General features: G+C 44.6%; 1 protein-coding gene across 3 annotated transcripts in view; it reads left to right on the top strand.

The window, feature by feature from the left end:
- Positions 1 to 17,614, top strand: part of SYNPO (synaptopodin) — a 155,687-nt gene that overhangs the window by 97,423 nt on the left and 40,650 nt on the right. Inside the window, exon 1 of one of the 3 annotated variants that reach the window (XR_011030578.1) lies at positions 1,850 to 2,201. The exons of the other annotated variants lie outside the window; for them this stretch is intronic. The gene's annotated coding sequence lies outside the window, so the exon portion shown is untranslated. Of the gene's footprint in view, positions 1 to 1,849; positions 2,202 to 17,614 lie in introns of those variants that run through there. 3 annotated transcript variants of the gene reach the window in all.

Genomic DNA, 17,614 nt, shown 5'->3' on the forward strand with positions numbered 1-17,614 from the left:
CCTCATTGGGATCCAGAGACTTCCCTCAAAATTAAAGAGACTCAGAGCTTAAAAAATAGAAAGATTTATACATACCTGGGCCTTCCTCCAGCCCCATCTGCTCATATCGCTTCCACGCCGCCGTCCTCCGCTGTCTGCAGCTTCGGTATTGGGTCCCGTTACTTTCGTCAGTCTGACGTAAGGGAAGTGCGCTGTTTGTGTAGCTCTCCAGCAGCCACTGGAGAGATACGTAGAGAGTGCACTTCTCCGACGTAAACTGGCTCCGACTTGCTGAAGTGACGGGACCTGGTACTGAAGCTGCAGTTAGCGGAGGACGGCGGCGTGTGAGTGATCCGAGCAGATGGGGCTGGAGGAAGGCCCAGGTATGTATAAATCTTTTTATTTTTTAAGCTCTGGTACACTTTAAGCATTTTTTTCCGAATTATCTTTGGTAATCTTTAAAGCAAATGAAGCCACCTGAAAAAAAAAAAGATGTAATGCTAGGTACACAATGAGATTTTCTGTCAGATTCACTGTCAGGTCGATTATTTCCGACAGGTCCGATCTGATTTCTGATCGATTTTAATCGATCTGACAGAAAATATCATCGTGTGTACCTAGCATTAGATACCTATGTAGAGGGATGGCGCTGTATCCCTCCTGGTCCTCTCTTCCACCATTGTCCCCCTGTGAAAGATATTTGACTAAGTGGTCACATAAGCCTTGGCCCTTTCGGGAGTCCTTGTGGAGGCTTCTAAAGTACTCGAGGAGTCAGGACACGAGGACATCCAAAAGCTTTATGAGGACTCCCAAAGGGGTATAGAGGAGCGGGCCTGTACAGCGCACACGCGAGTCCATGCTCGCACATTCACACTACGGTTATGCCTGTCTACTGAAGCACTCAGGGATGTGAGTGTGCCTGAAGTCTTTACAAGGACTCCCGAAGGCGCAGAAATTCACTTAGGGTCAGCGGTGGACCGAGGGCACGGATAGACTATCAAGAGGTTCTATGAGGTTCAGAGCCTTCTCTCCCCATAAGTGAGTATCTGACTTTTTTTCAGGGTGGCTTCCGATTTGCTTTAAAGAGAAACCATTACCAAGAATTGAACTTCATCCCAATCAGTAGCTGATACCACCTTTCCCAAGAGAAATCTTTTTCTTTTCTCAAACGAATCATCGGGGGGTCTGTATGGCTAATATTGTGGTGAAACTCCTCCCACAGTGTGATGTTTCCGGTCTGTGAACCTCGTTGCATTGTGGGAAATAACAGCTGTTTACAGCTGTTTCCATCTGTCAAAAAAGCAAGCAGCATCTCCTTCCACTGACATTATCTGCCAGCAGTAAAAATGTCACCATGTGATAAATGTCAGAATGTAAATCAGGGAGAGGAAAGATTTCAGTCATAGCAGAAAATGGCTTCTGAGAGCAGGAACGAGATAAAAAGGGTCAATAGTTCATAGATTTTAGCTCTGGCATACTTCAATGAATGTGTCATTGAGCAAAAACAATAAAACAGTTAAAACTTAAAAAGTAGATTTAAATATAAAATAAAACTGTGGAATATCTTAAAAAGTCATTTTTAGGAGAAGGAAGATAGATACAATCATTTATTTCATTAGTTTATTTTCGCCTCAGGTGTCCTTTAAATTTCCTCTTTAAGGAGTGATCACTGTACGGACATACCGCCTGCAGCCTGGCTAGCTGCCTGCTCTCTTCTAGAAAGTGAGGAGGGGGAGATAGAGCAGGAGCTCGTTGCTATGGGAACAGCGGTCGAACTAGGGCATCACTATTACTGACATGGCCAACAATGTCAGGGGACCCCTGCAATGATGCCAGATTTTCACCCAAGGCAATCATGAACAGACGTTTTGGGCAGCGAAAGTCTTGCATCTGGACTGTGGTATGTGTTGAAAGAGGCTGAAAGTTTTAGCAGGAAAGTCTAATTATATCAGAAAAGAGAGGGCTCAGAACAGCAGCAGCAGTCAGTGTGATGGAGCCAGAGAGAGAGGGAGGCAGAGAGCAGGGAGACTGCGTCAGCAAGACTTGGTCAATGTGGTGAGAAGAGGTATTTTGACAGACACAGCCAGTTGCAGAGCAGCTATGAGACATCCAATCCGCCTGCACTGAGCAGAGGAGGCAGTGCTGTTAAATGAACCAGCTCTAGTCCCTGCAGGATCAGACTGACAGAGAGACAAGCCAGGCGATCAGACACCCTGCTACAGGTGAGAGTACTGCTGTGTGGGGTGACAAGGCTACATACAGGGGGTGAGGTCTGCAGCACACATGCCCAAACAATCAACAGGCTCACTTACTGAGGAGTCATGTCAAAGTTTCAGTCTTTGACAAGGGCAAGCTGTGACTTGCAGTTCCACAGCGGTTGGGGATTGTAAAATCCAGTTGGAACGTGCAACACCGTCAATGTAGCATCCTCAGCAAGACCTGACGCACTGCTGGGAGTTGTTGTTCGCCGATATGAAGTTTTTCTTGTTGCAGGAGGAAAAAACTTTTCCTGATGGATGAAGTCTTAGGAGTCAGCACTACCCAAGCCTGGACCTTTTACTGGAGCAGGGATTATTTTGGGGGTTGCATGTCCGAATTTGTCACTTTAAAATTGATCGCTCTGGAACGCTGAATACGATAGACTAAGGCGTTAAAAATAACAAGCCAACGATCTATAATAAAAACCATATGACAGCTAAATATATATATTTTGGCCTGCAGACAGCTAAACTGAAACTGGCATTTTGTGTTGAAGTTTCCATCGGGATTGTTTTAACAGCCGGGGATCTCAAGCAGGGGTTCAGGATTTGGGGAGCGCAGATTCGAGGGGGGGGGGGTGCAGAGAGCCTGCAGGAAGTTGTTACATAATCAGGGGTACCTGTTGGTCGCCTTATTGTCTGTATGTATGTGCTAAGTGAATTTCAGTCCTGTTTGAATATTATATTTAATGCTACTGTCACAGTAAAAGTTGAAGCAGTCCTTTGGATTCTAATGCAAGTATTTTACAATACCCTAAATTCCACCTTTTTTTTAGATACTATCTACTACTTTCAAAGTTTTAGCTGAAGAAGTTTGAGAGTACCGATATTCTTTAAAAAAAATGCTTTTAGAATAAGCAGTAAGGTCACTAGTGGATGTGATGGAGACTATATTGAAGTACTGTGGACTCCCTGTTGATTTGATTCAGTGGGCTACTTTGATTTGCAGTGATTTGTGCTGTTATTGATTGTATAAATAGCACAGACTTCATTTTTTCTTTATCTGTAGCACCCTATGGGCCCGATCCAGTTCACTTTATCCCCTAGGTTGTCTCCTAGGTGATATTATCACATCTTTACATCAGTAAAATTTCATTGAAGCCACCAGTAAGCAAGAAAATACACAGCATAATATTGGCAGTACTTTATCACCAACTTTAGGTTACCTTTTCATTTGCAGAGTGCTGAAAAGTTAATTTAAACAAAAGATTTAAAATGATCTCCTAAGAGAAAACTTAGGAGAAAAAGTAAATTGGATCGGGCCCTATTTATATGTCCAATTGGTAGCAGGAAAAAAGGGCGCCGGCTGAGGGTGGACGAAAAAGGGCGCCGCCATAGACTTTAATGCAATTATCGTTAATACGGCGAAAAAAGCAGAAAAAAGAGCGCCACGATAAATATCGTTAACAACAAAAGAACATTAGAGTTTTTGAAGTCTGTTATCATTTATGAAGCTCGCAGCGTTATCGTTTTTGTGATATTATTTTGTTTGTATGTAGATATTTTACGTTTTCAAAGGTATTATCATTTTTATGTGTAAAAGGGTGTTCCTGCAGAGGGAGTGGTTAGGGTTAGGCACCACCAGGGGGAGTGGTTAAGGTTAGGCACCACCCAGGCGGCGGTTAGTTTTAGGCAACACCGGGGGTGGTGGTTAGGGTTAGGCACCACTAGGGGGGGGGTGGTTAGGGTTAGGCACCACCAGGGGGGGGGGTGGTTAGGGTTAGGCACCACCAGGGGAGTGGTTAGTTTAAGGCACCACTAGGGGAGGGTTCTGTGTGAGGGGAGGGTTGGGTTAAGCTGTATTGTTGAATTACGTAACGATATTTAACGTTAATATCTTTTCGTTATTATTTCTCGTCCATTTTTACAACGGTATTTTTAATTAATCAAGCTTGACAATGATTATTTATCGTTATCAGATTTCGTTAACAACCGGTGCCATTTCGTTATCAAGTTGGGCCCTTTTTTCAAAGCGCCCTTTTTTCATGCCCTTTTTCCAATTCACAAGTACTGCCCTTATAAAATTGTAAGGTCATTTATAACGATGGTTACTGTGATGTTTAGCAGATTTTTCTGTGTTTTATAAATAAAACATAACAATAATAATTTCAGTTTACAATTACAGTTTTTAAATGTTGTCTTATATTAACAAATGTACTAAGCTCCCCTTCATCTGTCTCTCACCAATAATTTAATCTGATTTAAATTAAGCTCTTTACCTTGATCACAACAGCAAGATACATTAGATCTATAGGAGGGCATTTTAGAGCAGCAGGGACAGCCATACTATACTAGGAAAGAAACACAAATATAAGTAGATAACTACTTGCTTTACTTACATAATAGGTGTATTGTACTGTCCATGTTTTGATTTCAGTGAATTTTATATAGTAATTAAAGAGACTTCTGGTCCTGGCATTTTCCCTCTTCTCCTAAAATCTGCCCTTTCACAGCTAGCTTGCTTTGTAAACATGTGAGCACAGCAAGATCAGATTCCAGCCTTGTGTCACACTGAACTGCCCTCAGCCAATCAGTGAGGAACAGGAAGGTGGGAGCGGAGATGACAAGTTTCCTTTCCATCAGCAATGTACCAAATAGAGCTAGTCTGACTGAGATGGGATTCATTACAGCAGAAACATTTCTGAATAGATTGGAGCGCTTGCGATGCAGGGCGAGGTTCCAGGCTGCATAATGAACACAGTGTAATGGGTAAATGGAATTTGATTTTGTGGCTGAAAATCCCTCTTTAACCATTTCAGCTGCACAGATGTGAGCCTCACCTCCGTGCAATTTGGGTGCCTGTGTGTGCAATTGTGCGTGCGGAAGCCCGCAATCACGATGGTCCCGGCATCAGGGGGGATTGGTGGCAGGGGACAGAAGTCCCATTATTATTATTATTATTATTATTATTTAGTATTTATATAGCGCCGACATATTACGCAGTGCTGTACAGTGTATATATATATATATATATATATCTTGTCACTAACTGTCCCTCAAAGGAGCTCACAATCTAATCCCTACCATTGCCATATGTCTATATTATGTAGTGTAAGTACTGTAGTCTAGGGCCAATTTTTTTTTTTTTTTTAGAGGGAGCCAATTAACTTATCTGTATGTTTTTGGAATGTGGGAGGAAACCGGAGTGCCCGGAGGAAACCCACGCAGACTCAGAGAGAACATACAAACTCTTTTGCAGATAGTGCCCTGGCTGGGATTCGAACCAGGGACTCAGTGCTGCAAGGCGAGAGAGCTAACCACTACGCCACCGTGCTGCCCATGAGCCAATCCATGCATGTCTGCCGAGAATAATCAAATATCATTTTTATTGGGGCGCCTCCTCCTCCACTATATAGAACTGAGGACCCCTGTAGACGTTTTAAACTGGGCCTGGAAGTAACAACAAACAATCCATTCCTCCCACAAAAGTATATGCCCCTAAACACCTTAAAGAGGAACTGTAACCAAGGATTGAACTTCATCCCAATCAGTAGCTGATACCCCTTTTCCTTTTCTCAAATGGATTATCAGGGGGGTCTGTATGGCTGATATTGTGGTGACCCCCCCCCCCCCCCCCCTCATATTGTGATGCAAGAGTCATGACCAATATGCCACTCAAACCTTCTCTTGCCGGTGTCCATGGCAATAAGAGGGGAGTCTCGGCCAGTAGAAGGGAGGAGTTTGGAAGACAGATTCTCAAATTAAGCATGCAACAGCTTATCATTGGGAGACAATGACTGGCAGTGGTCACATGTCTGCTGCGGTCACCTTAAAAGTGGCCTTCAGTGTTGTTTGTAGCTAGACAGTGCATTCAACATGGTGGCCTTCTGACTGACTTTAGGAATACATTGCCACAATAAATCAAACGCAGGCTGACTGACTAAAAGAACAAGATACACTGCCTAATGAGTGAAGTAGGGCAAGATAAAGCCCGTATTGGGCTGGTGATGAGTTCCCTTTAACACAACCCCCTCACCCCGTCCACCAGTTGTGTCACATTGCCTCAGATGTGTTGTGATGGGCTATACATCTTCCTTGCTCTTTGTAGTCCTCATCGTGAGAGTCATATCAAAGCTGGGTTATTGTCAAGTTTTTTTTGTTCTTCTCTGTGTAGGCGTCTGTTTTTCCATGTGTTTCTGCTTTGTTGATGTTGACAAGAATTCAGGTTTTTTTCCCCTCTCTCTCCCTCGTTCTGCCTCTGGTAAACCGATAGCAGTGCGTCTCAGGCAATGGAAATTGGGCATGGCACCATGTGCAGACAGCTGTTGTGTTTGGAGGCAGCTCCCGGGATCTGGGAGAGGCGCGGGCAGGGTGGCGAGGGTGGCAGTCCCAGGGCTGTCGCTGATGCAAACAGACTTCATTATCTGCCTCATTAGTCTCAGCTGTATTCTCTCCAAAGGTAAATCCCACAGCGCAGTTCATTCTCTGCAACAATTTACTAACTATACCCCCCATCACCACCACCACCACAAGACCCAAATCTCCGGGGTGGGGAGGTTAGTTACAATCCAAACCCCCTTATTGCCTACTGTTTATAAACACCAATGCTTACTTAAGCCTAGCATTACCATGTACGTTTAAAGGGAGATTATACTTCCACAACTAAAATTTCTTAGATACATAAAAAGAACATTTGAAAGCGTTCCCAATAATTCCCTGTGTGTAAAAGTGTTTACTTTCACTGCAGAGAGCAGTATAAGCTTTCTTCTCAGTACAGGTGGAGATTGCCAGGAGACACTCTCTGCCTGTTTCTTGATTCTGCTCCCTCCCTCTGCTGAATAGACACATTGCCCTGGCGACAACTGAGTCACTTCAGCAGAAAAGAAGGGGACAGAGAGAAGACACAGGCAGAGAGATTCTTAGTTCTCTGGTAACTATTATATTTGCAGATGAGCCAGAGATAAGCAAGCCTGTATTGCTCTCTGCAGTGAAAGTAAACATTTTTACACAGAGAGAATGCCTGGGAACTCTTTCAAATGCTCTTTTATGTATCTAAGAGTAGTAAGTAGTAGTAAGTAAGGAGTAGTAAGTAACATTTTTGTTTTTTGGAGTATAACCCCACTTTACGGATTTAACAGGGGACAGATGAGCCTTAGGCAAGTAGCAGATATAGGCGCAGATGTGACCTCTGGCTTTGGAAATTGGAAAATCAAGAGTCATTTAAACTGAACCTTTAGTGGGTTAGCTGCATTACAAACTTCTGGTGAAATGCAAACCATGCTGCCTTACCACCAATTGTTTTAGGGCCATATGACCCAAATGTAGCTCATGTATGTGTTGGATGGAAATTTGACTTCAACCATGACTGCTGGACCTCCCCTGTGTCTTGTGACAGTTTCTTGGTCTCTGCACTTATATATCCTGTGGGCTGGCCAAGGAGGTTTGACTAGGGCTTCCACCATCTTTGGGTATCAGGCTGGAGTTCTAATGAGCAATGTCTGGTTAGAAGCATACAGTAGGATTGTGGCTAAGGCTCAATGGAAGAAGACCTAAAGTTGAACTCCAAGGTTTCTCCGGCAGGGAGAAAACCACCGTCACCTTCCTGAAAAGGATCTCAATGGTTGCCGGTCCTTTTCCTGTCAGTGCAGGTGTCTTCTACTGACTACTGCTGGGTCAGTGACAGATCCTCCAACCTCACCTTCAAAGCCAGTATGTCTTGCCTCATCTAGTAATCAGCAGTATGGAAAAAGTAAGAGAGTGACTTTGATTCAAAGGTTCATCGCCCTTTTTACTTTTCCCCAAGTTCCTGGAACTGGAAGAGGTAAGGCAGACAGATAGTAAAGACGTAGAGGGCATTCTCCAAAGAACTCACAGTGGCACAGGGGAGAAGACATGCTAGATAAAAGTTGGCCCACTCTGTTGAGAATCCAGCGGGTGCACAGTGGCCCCCGAAGCCTCCTGAGGCCTCAGCCAGTGTTCAGCCTGGAGGTTCGACTCACTCGAGCACTGGCCAAGAGCATTATTCTTCCAACTCCCGCTAGCGCCAGATGACACTTCTGATGTGCTGCCGTTTTGTCAGCCCTGCTCCTCCCTGTATAACAACAGAACACAGGTTACCGACACGTCTGTACAGCCTCAGCCCTACAATTACACTTGAGGGCTCTGTAGTGGTCACAGGGACAGGAGCCTATGGAAAATCTCTGAGATGGAGATAATGGTCCATATTCAATTACGTTTTCTCATGAATTTCCTTCCAGGAAATAACTTTTCAGCAATTGAAAAAGTATTACAAGTAAGGAAAACACGAATATCAAACTTCTTTTGAGTATTTTCTTGCTTGCTGGGGGCTTCAAAGAGAACCTAAAGTAGATAAAACTGCCTATTTACTTATCTGGGGCTTCATCCAACCCCCTAAAATCCTCCTGCTCCCTCGCCATCATCAGACATTCCTCCGCTGTCGCCCATCCGGTCGACTGATGAGTTGGCCGACCACGGTGCATGCACGGCGTTGGCAGTGTGTGTCCTCTATTGCACTTCCGCGATGCTTGCTTTGGAATTACTCAAGGACACAAGCAGTTCTGAGGGCTGCCCAAGGAGTGCCGAAGACCCAGCAGGATGAGTCATTTTAAACAAGGAAAGTACAGGAACGGCAAGACGGACCAAGTACTTGAATGGCTCTATGGTCTCCAGGGCCTTTCTTTCAACGTAGGAATGTATCAAGCCTGCAGTGAGTTTCCTCACGTCAGGTTTGCTTTGAAGGTGTTTTTATTGAAAAAGTGTGCAAATATCTCCTGGTAGAAAACTCAAGAGAAAAATTTATTGATTATGGGGCCACATGCTCTGACTCCACTGGCCAGTGGCCGCATGCTTTTTCCAGTTGTGACTCCGACACTGCTGAACCTAAATGGTCAGCATGACTACAGTCAACCAGCGTCTTGTAAAAGAGGCTAATAATGGCAGCCTCCATAGTCCTCTGACTTCAGGTTTCCTTCAAGCTTCTGCATACCATGTATCCAGTATATATCCTATTTCCTGTAACAGCAAAAAGTGCACACAAATAGATGCTCATTTTGAGAACTGTGCAGGGCTGTCATAAATCTGGCCTGCAAGTCAGGATGTACTATTTTAAGGTTTAAATTCAGAGTTTGGCTTTACAAGACACAATGGAGTGAGAATATTCTCTTCTGCAGGAGTTACAAAATCCATCTACCACTACAATAAAATTAGCGGTATTTATCTCATCCTAGCTTGTTGTGTGTGTCACATGACCTCACCTGAATGACACGCCCAGCAGCTGCAGCCAGAGGGGAGCGACAGCGAGTTGTACTGCAGTTCGAAGCACATTTTGGCTCATGAAAACATTCCGTACAAATCACCTGGAAGGACTAAAAAGGTCACCACCAGTGATAAATTTCAGATTGTAAATCAGGGAGAGGAAAGAGTTTACAATGGGCAAACTCTGACTAAATCATTTATAAACGAATATTGTAAAAAATAAGCAATTTTATTCATTATGTTAATTTCACTTCAGTTCTTCTTTAAATGAATATATTTCATAGTTTCAAATGTTATTATGAAAAAAAAAATAATGATGATAGAAAGGACCAGTATGGTTTGAATGATTTACCACCGGTACACCTCTTGCTTATGTATTCCTTATGATATGCATGGCTAGGGGTGTAGCTGGGCGTGGCTAGAGGTGTGACAGGGGCGTATCTTAAAGTGTCCCTCTTTCTTAACACAAAAAGTTGGTAGGTTTTTGTATTTGTGTGCGCATGGCGCTCACACCAAGTGACAGGTATTTGGCCCGCTTGCAGCTAATGCTTATGCTGCACATATCCTTTACCATAACATGCCCTGTGACAAAAGTGAAAGTTGATTTGAATGTAGCATATGTTTCATTCCTAATTAGTGTCTGTCTGCAGGCGAGTCTGCTTCTGCCAGTTGTACTGATATAGGGTTACTCGCGGTGACACTTCCATCGGAATATATTTTACATCTGCGCTTGAACTTTGCAACTTGATCACGACGTCAGGCACAGACTTGAAACGCATCTAAATCTAACATAAGCCGAGCAAGCAATTGGCAAGTGCCTTGTCCCGCAGTGATAATGGGAATAAAGCATGGGGTGGGCCAGGAATGTAAGAACTTCAAGCAAGTCCAACTTCACACTGTGTTTTTCTAGTCCTGCACAACTCTCAGTTGCAGAGCTCAGTTCTGTTGTGTGTTATGTTTTTGCTGTTCCTTGATTAGCTGATGTCAGATAGATCACTATGAGAGCTTTTCTTTCCCTCACTGCTGAGCAGATTTCAGTAATTTGTATAGTGTGCAATTCTCAAGGACGTCAGACACTGCGTAGACTGCACTGTCTGACGTTTCCACTTATCTGTTGCCCAGCCGTGTGTTTTGAGAACACTTTGTGGGGCACACATTTGTCTTGTCTGTCACGTTGTTCCATTCAGTGCCTGCACTGCATTGTGGGTACAAGTCAATGAAGTATCTGGTACTTTCTGTACTACAGGCTGTCATTGCTCTAAGCTGCAATATTCTCAGGAAGATTCAGTCTGTGCCCACATCCTTGCATGTTAAGCAGCAGGACGATGAAATCCAAGCAGCAGCAGAAGACACACCCACTCAGCCTGAGATTTCACTCCTACACTCCTCTGCTTCAGGTTATGTGATTAAAAAAATTTCAAGACAGGAGATGTATTTGAAAAAAGCCTTATTTTGCATAAACAGGTCATATTGGAGCACTGTGATGATGAATATGATGGTATTTTGCTTTGCGTCTTCAGATGGGCTTTAACGTGAAACTGAGGTGAGACAAATATGAAGGCTGCCATATTTATCCCCTTTTAAACAATACAATTTACCTGGCTGTCCTGTGGATCGTCTGGGATCAGTATTGATCCCAGAAGACAAGCCTGAAATAAGCATGCAGCTAAACCAGTCAGACTTGAGTCAGAGGATCTGATCTACATGCCTGTTCAGTGTCCATGGCTCAAAGTATTAGACACAGAATCGCAGTAACCAAACATTCCGCACAGCTGCACCTGTCAGGACTAAAGATGTGATGAATTTCAGAATGTATATTAGGGCAAATACTGACTTAATCACTTATAAATTAATATTTTTGTATTGGTTGCCTTATTTTCACTACAGTTCCTCTTTAAGTTAGGTAGCATTGTACAGCCGTGCATTTGGGCCGCGCTGTGTAATATTAGCGCCGGTCTCTGTCCTGTCACCTGACCCCTGGGTGTACACATGGGGGAGAGGCGACAAGCCTGGAAGGGACATCTAGCGTTCTGCTCGCTCAGCCATTCCCCCCAGTCACTCGCTGGCACAGGCACAATGCAGCATGGGCAAAAAATGATAAACGTTTTACGGTCAGCCAGCTTAGTGGCTATTTCCTGTGACCTCACTGCTATTATTTCCAGTGTGTTCACACTGACACACAGGACAGTGGAGAGCTTCTCTCCTCTGCTCTGGACTGGTCCTACTGAGTCATATCTTTGTATCCCGTTTCAGATGACTCTGCCGGAATTGACTACACGCAGATCCGTCATTCTCATTATTGATGCTCTAAGTAAAGCTGTCAAATATGAGCTATTTTTCTGATGACGTTTCGTAAGCAGACACCCTCAGAGTATCAGCTCACTCACAAAATCTCCTTTCCTTTAGCCATGGTCTCCTGCAATCGGTAGCACACAGCTACATGGAGGGTAGAAAGTAAATAAACCACCTGTGTGGGCTGGAATAGTAATGAGCTGGGGGTCTCTACTTTGCATGCCTATTCCCTGTGATTTGAAAGTAAGCCAATCAAATACAGGGGAAGTGAGGTAATTAACTAGCTGACAGCTCTATAGGAGCAGCAGCTACTGGGTTTGAATAGCTCACTTTCAAATCAGAAATGTGTATGCTTAGTCTGAATTTCAATTCTGCTTTAATCTGAAATAGTAGAATTGTTAGGATCCCTAGACATAATATGATATGGAATAACTATTATTAAGTATTTAAAAAAAACCGCTGACCTCGTCTGCAGCACTGTAGAGTGTACATACCTCACAGTCTAATCCCTACAGTAGGCAATGTCTAATGTCCTCTCATATTATTATTATGTATTTATATAGCTCTGACATGTTCTGCAGCACCTTAAGAGTACATAGTCATGTCACTGACTGTCCTCAGAGGAGCTCACAATTGAATCCCTGCCATAGTCATAGTCTAATGTCTTACAATATTATTATTATAATTAATATTATGTATTTATTTAGCACTAGCATACCACCCAATGTGACTTTTCCCCTCTTTTGCAATCCTAGCAGGACAGGATATGCATCGCCCCACTGAGAACTTAGCCATAGTCTAATGTCCGCATTATAGTCCAAAACCAATTATGGGGGAAATACGGTAGTTAACTTATTAATCTTCCAATTAACAATCTGCACTAAGAACAAAAATTGTCTCAATAATCAGCTGCTAAAGTCAAGTTCTTCAGATGAAACTTCTGTAGTTAGAAGCCCCTGTATCAAATAGGTATACACAGGCCTGGATTAACATCACAGGAGCCTATAGGCACAGATGTCTTGGCACCCTAGACTTTGCCGTGAACCTACAAACCTCCACCAAACTCCACCGCAAGTGTGCTGGCTGGCCCAGCTGTCATTTCTCCCTTACTTCCTTTGCCCGTCAGGTAGCTACAGGTAGCCTTGGGTATAGAAATCTGTCCTTGGGTATAGAAAGACCCTTGCGTTGTCCGAAACCGGTCAACTGCGTCTCTCCAACATGATGTAAAGCTCTTGTTCGAAAGTGCTTGGTCACCTGCATGTCGGTAACAGCGTTTGATATTACAATGGCTTCTGCCTGCCTAGCCAGCTGCTTGGCACCTAAGTGTAAATAATGTCCCCAACCCCCCAGTGCTTGTGCAGTGTAAAAATCTCACATGTCCTTCTGCCACATCACACATGCCCCACATTGTTCACGCCCCACTATGTGGTGTTGCTCGGTGCAACAGCAGATACAAGGGTGATGGTGGAGAAGCCCAGGAGTCGTGGCAGCGGGGCAGGTGGGATTTTGCACCACATGGATTCTGGACATTTACATTTGGGAGGCAGCTGGGCAGGCGGCGTGGCGAGGCAGATTTCTGATAGATTTCAAGATTAAATCTTTTGTGAATGGGCAGCCAACAAATCCCCCTCCAATCAGATTTGATCAGAGAGAGAGATCTGTCACTTGGTCGATCTGCTAGTTGTATGGGCCCCTTAAGATGTCATGTTGTTCACTGATGTCACAACAAGGCTTATGGTTGGCTACGTGGATCACTGGGAATTCTATTTGGGGCCCCAGAAACGCTGGCCTGATCACAGCTGCAGCCTCTGTTTCCTGGCATTAGCAGTAAGAAGCTACAGCCAAGGTTTAAACGCGGCAAACAGAAACAGTCCTTGGTTTAGCTTCGGCCTTGGCGGGCAGATAAGAGTGACCACTGCGGGTGAGATTACGCTGTACCGTACGCATCTGCCTTTCAGGAGGTTGCCAAGCAGCACAGTAGGTTGTTTAAAGCTGTTCTGCAGGCAAACAGCAATCTGAACGGCCGATTGTTTCCCTTTTCTGGAGCCAATTTTATGAGTCATGGAGCAAGAGATACCCCAGCCAATCAGCACAGCCATCTCCCTGGCATCACTGCTCTCCGATACACTTACACCAGATGAGTGTGGGACATGGACACACCCAGCTCTGTTACTGTACGGCACGTCATACTGATCTAATCATTGTTTTAGTTAGAGAAACATGATGGGATCATCACAACTGTGCATCCTATGAAACAGGCTTCCTGCAGGGAATTACCGAACGGTAAAGCAAAGACAGATCCAGCCACTACTTATACTAGAAGTATTGAAAATGACAATTAAGGTTATGTTCTTGTATTCCTCCTTTAAAAAATAAGATAAAAAAAATAAAACAAAAAAAATGCCATTTAAAGGACCCCCAAGGTGATGTGACATCATGAGATAGACATGTGGGCAGCCATCAGGTGAGGACAACTGATACTGCAGTGAGGGGCCCTGCCCCCCCCCCCCCCCCAAAGTGCTGGAAGGGCCGCATGTGCTGGCTGAGGGCCTGTGGGTCACTAACCAGCACACCGCTACAGCAGACTTTCTTTACTGGGGTACCACCTATATCTGGCTACAGGCTACCTATACTGGGCCACCACCTATACCTGGCTACCTATACTGAGGGCACCACCTGTACCTGGCTACCTCTACTTGGGCACCACCTATATTTGGATACATATACATACACAAAAGAGGCACGGGAAGAAAAGAGGAGGACAAAAGAAAGGATAAGAACGGACCTACAAGAGTCCCTATTTCATTTGTTAATCGGGGACTACCTGTATTTTGCTAGTATTTGGCTCCACCCACAACATGCCACGGTCACTCCCACTTTTTGCCGCATCACGCTGTGCATGCCGCTTTCTTCAGTGTCGGAGCCATGTACATTTTTCGCCGCAGTCCACTTTGCGCACAGACACGGGGTTGGGGTGGCTAGTGGATGGGCACAGCAACCAGTGGGGGGGGGGGGGGGGGGGCAGGCCTGATAATGTGTGAGGGGCACCAAAATGTCTGATGGCGGCCCTGGACATGTGTACTGTATGTACAGTGCCTAGCACACAATCAACTAGGCTGTGTTGATTTTTTCTTTCTCTGCTGGAAAAAAATTTAAAATCAGGTATGCAAGTCACAGTTTCTGTCCGGGTCGGACTATAGCGTAACCCTCATTGATAAGGAATTACAGCCATAGAACACTTTCTTGGCAGAAAATGGCTCCTGAGAGCAGAAAAGAGATAAAAAAGGGGCAATAGTTCATAGATTTTTAGCTCTGGCATACTTCAATGAAGGTGTCATTGAGAAGTGGCCACGGTACAGTAAAAACTTTACAATTAGATTTAAATATAAAATATAACTGTGGGATAACTTAAAAAAGTCATTTTAGGAGAAGGATGATAGATACAATTGTTTATATCATCATTTTTTTTTCACCTCGGATGTCCTTTAAGTAAACCAAGAGAGTGGGGGAATTGTCAGGGGAAAAAGCCTAAATTAAGAATTCTTGAATAATCCAGACCCTTCCAGGCGTAACTCGTTCATGATGAAGGGGTTTGGGGGGAACCCCTTTATCATGAACGAGTTACGCCTGCACAGTAGCCCAGAGCTGTTCAGGATCTGCATTTTCTGCTGTGCAGCTGCGCTCCATCCTATGCAGAGGCGGCTGCGCTTGTTCATGTGCCAGAGTAGCCAGGGCTGCAGGGTTCTAGAGTGTCCTGGACTGGGACTGGAGAAGGCTGTAGGGCTTCCCTCTGTCAAGCTAAGTACCTGATTCTTGTCCAATTTAAACTCTCAGGTTTGCTTTCATGATTAAGTGAACCCGAGGTGAGTGGGATATGGAATCTGTCATATTTGTTTCCTTTTATACAATACCAATTGCCTGGCAGCCTTGCTGATCTCTTTGGCTGCAGTAGTGTCTGAAGTACACCAGAAACAAACAGGCAGCTAATCTTGTCAGATCTGACAATAATGTCACTAACACCTGATCTGCTGCATGCTTGTTCAGGTTGTATGGCTAAAAGCATTAGAGGCAGAGGATCAGCAGGACTGCCAGGCAGCTGGCATTGCTTAAATTCAAATAAATATAGCATCTTCTATATAACCCTTACCTCGGGTTCAGTTTAAAGACTACGAAAGATTCTGTAGAAATATTACTAAGGAGTCAGTTCTTGGTAAAGATACAGTCACACTGTGAGTCTTCCTGCTCCGCCTCGCTGGCAGATTACAGAGGCACAGCCAAGCCCGGTGCATATTTTAAGAAAGCCACAGGTCTCTGGGAGGGAGGCAACCGCCAGACTTCTGTATTAAGTTCAGTTAACCCCTCTCCAGCGGAGGAAAACCAGGCCCATCCTCCCCGTATATCATTTCAGATTTCAGGAGAGATTACCCAGGCCTCAAATCTAATTAAGGCCAAGGTTGTCTGGCTTGGGGGAATTTCAGTAATGCACAACTGTATCATTGCACAAGAATTACATCTTACTACTAATGGTGACACAATTAACGAGAAGCACGTTGCGTCCTGGGGAAATTCCTCTGATTGTAGCCTGTCTTCTCGTAGAAATCTGATTGTGTGATAGGACAATCCAGCCCAGAGCCACAAGGCAAATCAAGGCAGTTGCCTAGGGCTTGGAGAGAGACCAGGGGCCTGGTGGATGTCAACCCCTACCAAATCTTACAAAAAAAAAAAATCGAGGTAATCATCACCGGTGGGCAAAAAGTGCTATATTGCCTAGGGCTTCTTTTCATCTTAAACCTTTTATGATCCAGCCAAAGCTTCTGCCCAACTTTTTGTTTCCTTTTTCTGGAAATTAAAAAATAAATAAATAAAAAGCAAAAAAAGAAAGGAGCTTTTTTTTTTAGCTTTCCTTCCATGCGTCTTAACACCCCCCCCCCCCACCCTCCCCCATTGTATGTGTAGCCGTCTAAAAGAGGTTTAGAAGAGGAGAGGCAGAGCTGGATTTAAGACACGGCCGCATAGGCCATGGCCTAGGGTTCCACAGGATTAAGGGCGGGTGGGCAGCAGGCTGTACTGGGGGAGGAGGAAGGGTCGCCTGGCTACCTGTACTGGAGGGTGGGGGGGCCATCAGGCTATCTATTCGGAAGAGGGGAAAAAGCTTCTTATACTAGAGGGAAGGTGGGTAAGGGGTTATCAGGCTACCGTTACTGGAGGGAAAGGGGGGGTGGGTCTCATGGCTGTCTTACTGGAGGAGTTGAGGGAAGTGTTATGTCTATCTATAATGGGGGGGGTCATCTGGCTGCTTATAATAGAGGTAAGGATCAACAGGGTGCCTATAGTGGAGGGAGGGGGAAAGGTTCTCTGGCTACCTATACTGGGAGGAGGTCATCTGGCTACCTAAACTGAAGGGGGAGGCTGCTGACAGTGGCCTTGGGCGGTAAAGAGTACAAATCCAGCCCTGAGGAGAGGTAGTGGTTGGCTTAGCTCCTATTAGAGAGTCTGATCACTAAAAACAAGACTTTTTTGGGGGGCGGGGGGGGGGTTACTATTGACCTGAGGAAGCAGGGAACACGCGCAAAATGCAGTGTCTGACCCTATTGATGTGCAATATACTTTTTGAACTTCTACTGAGTCGTTCTGCACGGTGGCATAGTAATTAGCGTGCCGGGTCCCCGGTTCAAATCCCAGCCAGGTCAACAAGGAGTTTGTATGTTCTCCCCGTGTCTACGTTGGTTTCCTCTGGGCACTCCGGTTTCCTCCCACATCCGAAAACATACAGATAAGTTGATTGGCTTCCCCCTAAACTGTCCCTAAACTACAATACATACACTACACAATGCATACATGGACATATGACTATGGTAAGGACTAGATTG

Source organism: Hyperolius riggenbachi, chromosome 3 (assembly GCF_040937935.1).
Source record: "Hyperolius riggenbachi isolate aHypRig1 chromosome 3, aHypRig1.pri, whole genome shotgun sequence".
Classification (NCBI taxonomy): domain Eukaryota; kingdom Metazoa; phylum Chordata; class Amphibia; order Anura; family Hyperoliidae; genus Hyperolius; species Hyperolius riggenbachi.